The sequence below is a fragment of the Lathyrus oleraceus genome, chromosome 4 (assembly GCF_024323335.1).
Source record: "Lathyrus oleraceus cultivar Zhongwan6 chromosome 4, CAAS_Psat_ZW6_1.0, whole genome shotgun sequence".
Classification (NCBI taxonomy): Eukaryota; Viridiplantae; Streptophyta; class Magnoliopsida; order Fabales; family Fabaceae; genus Lathyrus; species Lathyrus oleraceus.
The window spans coordinates 494885185-494888242 of NC_066582.1; the positions used below are offsets into that span (position 1 = coordinate 494885185).

At 32.9% G+C, this 3058-nt stretch overlaps 1 long non-coding RNA gene across 3 annotated transcripts; it reads left to right on the forward strand.

Annotated features, from left to right (window-relative positions):
- Window positions 1–1300: 1300 nt before the first annotated feature.
- Window positions 1301–2275, forward strand: LOC127076702 (uncharacterized). 3 transcript variants are annotated; one of them, XR_007786859.1, is made up of 4 exons: window positions 1301–1397; window positions 1466–1531; window positions 1781–1879; window positions 2063–2275. It is a non-coding gene; the product is annotated as an uncharacterized LOC127076702 (long non-coding RNA). The 3 variants fall into 3 exon arrangements; XR_007786861.1 differs by having other exon boundaries at window positions 1852–1879; XR_007786860.1 differs by having other exon boundaries at window positions 1384–1531; window positions 1852–1879.
- The last annotated feature ends 783 nt before the right edge of the window (window positions 2276–3058 follow it).

Sequence of the window (3058 nt, forward strand, 5' to 3'; positions counted from 1 at the left end):
ATGGCCAACCTTGCTATGAGTTACCCTATTGGTTCTAGATAAATTGTTATATTGGTCTCGTTGTTCAGGAACCTTAACATCACTATTCACATTAGTGATAATTCCATGCATAACTTTAAGTAGACATAAAATAATTGCAGTTGATTTTCTTAACAACAATCATTGAGTTCAGGTGATGTTGAAATCCAAATGTTCTTTGCCTCCGGTCAAAAACCGATGGAGACAAAACTGTAGTGAAATTGCAAGAGAATGAAAATCAGCATATGTAGAATGTATTAGGCATCAGGACGAAGAAGCTAAGAAGTCGACATTATTTATTTTATAATAATATTATAGCACTTTAGCATTATAGGTACATCTTTTATTTGGTATAGTTTGTTAAAAATGTCCAAAAAAATATGTTTTATTTTTATTAATTGCATTACCGCCAAATATCAAAAAATTTGACGTGTATCGAATTTTTCAAAAAATCCGATAAATTTTATATGTTACCCGTTCTTTTCAAATATCTGATAATTTAGTCCCAAATTTTTTAAATATTTGATATTTCTTCATCGTTTTCCAAAATTCCTTGAATTCTTATCGGCAACTTATAAAATATTCAATAATTCTACATACTTTTTCGAAATATCCGATACACTTATAAAAAAAATAAAAAACTCTTCTTCCAAATGATAAAAAAAGAAGAAGTTAATGGGCCCGTTTGTTTTGGCTTTTTTTAAAAATGATTTTTATAGTGTTATATATTTTAGTGTAAAAAAAATTTACAAACAAACTTTTCATAAAAGCTTCAAATGAAAATTTTGTTTGAATAGTTATTCTTAAAATATTATTTTAGGTACTTTATCATTTTATTGAAAAAAAATTGGATATCAAAATTTCAAAAAATCACTTAATTTTGAAGCTATTTCAAATAGCTTTTTCTAAAAATCATTTTTGAGATACAATTTTTTAAAAAAATTGTGATTTTGACTATGTTTTGATCTTCAATAATGTATATTTATGTTATACAATGAACAATTCAATCTTTTAATATATAAAAAATAAATTTAAAAAAACTTGTAATATTTTGAAAAACATTTTTGTAAAATCCATTTTCAAAAATACAAAGAAAAAATATTTTTTTAAAGCTAAAACAAACTGGCCCATATCTACATCAAAAATCTATTATTCACCATAACTTTTTAAAAAATCATTAAAAAAGAAAGTAAAAACAAACGGGCCATAAACAGAGTCACTGGGCACGATAATCCTCGTTAGTATTAAATTGCGGGCTGCTAAAGAATTGGGCCGACCCGGTATTCAGGTTTCGTTAACGCGTTTGGTCTCTTCTATTGTCGTCGTGTCTGAGACTTGGTAGTGGAAGCTGCGTTCATCCTTCATCTTTGTTGTTCTAGGTATTAGCACTTTCCTTCTTCTTCAGCTTCTTCTTTAGGTGGTAATCGTTTCTGATTTGATTTTCCAGATTTTGGAGGTTCTGAATGCTCCTCGATTGGAGGTTTGGCGTGGTAATTGTGGTTGAGTCTGAGATGTAAGTTAGGCCTATTGATCTTGGTTATTTTTGCTGAACTCTTGTCGAATATTGTCTCTGCCTCTCATAAACCTGCATTTATTCCTTTTAAGGTCAATTTCACCTTACTTGTTGTTAGTGATGTTGGAATTCCTGTGGTCTTTACTTGTTGTTAGTGATGTTGAAGTTCTTGTGGTCTTTACTTGTTGTTAGTGATGTTGAAATTCCTGTGGTCTTTCTCCTTTTGCTGACTGCTCTTATCTTTGGCAGTGAAGCTATTTAGAATATCCTTAGTTATTCATCTGATTAGAGGCAGAGGCTTGGTTGTCATTGCTTTGCAGATTCATGGACATACTGCCCCTTGACAAGGTCGATTTTAGCCTTACCTTTAATGTTTTTAATGTATCTATACCATATGAGATTGTTGTTGATGTTAAAATTCTGGTGCCTCGATGGGTTATTAGATTGCAACAACACCTTTAGATTCGTTAATTGCTGTTTCTGTGCTATTATCCTTAGTATTCTTATGCATTTGCTGATTGTTGTTGACAGGGTGCTCTTTGCTCTTATTGCGGCTTTGATTATTGCACTCTGTATGAATGTTGTTTATGCTATTATCTTCCGGATACTTGATAGCTTCTTTGTCATGTTGGTCTATCTCTGATGTTGCATGATTCTTGGTAGTAGGAGTACTGGGATTTGCCTGGTTATCTATGTTTATAACGTACCTAAGGTTGCTGCTATCAATGGGGGATGGTTACCTTATTTCTGGCTGGTCCACCACATGAGCTATAAAATAGGTAAGACTTGACCAACAATACCCTTCTTTAGTCCTAATAGTGTCCCAAAGCCAATCCATGAAATGGCTCTCCTGATTAGTTTGGAGGTTAAGTTTTTGATTTAAGTTTCCTCTATAATAAGCCACTTGGGGGCACAATATGGGACAGTTAATGCCGCTTTTGTTGAGCTCACTTCTCACAGGTATACCATTTGTTGAGAATGTGCCAACCAATAACTTTAACTCTACGGTGACCTTTTAATTTATAGAACCTCTTCCTTATTCCTGCATTGCCCTGATAGTTGTAGGGACCAGGGGTATTGAGAGAGTGAAGGTTATGGTTTATGGAACCATTGATAACCAGATTTAAACCAGAGTAGTCATTAGCGGGTCCTATCTCGCTAAAGTGAAGCGGAGGACACCGCTACGGGAAGAGCCTTAGTTTTGCCGAACACTTTAGCGGCCTCTATAGGGTAAATAGCGGGATAGCGCGTTTCCCGCCCCAGAACAGTTTATGGCCCGCTATTCATGAATTACTACTCTATTATAAACACTGATGTGGGTTCATTATGTAATGATTGAATATGGACAACCCTAATTTTATAAATACTTACATAAGATGGTGGAAAATTAAACAAAAATGAATAAGAGTATAATTTACAGCAGAAGATTATATACATTATTAATTATGTGGTAGCTTATGAACTGTAGTTATAAGACATGATTAAATGCATTTATTATCTATGCAAATTATTCACAATAAGATACCC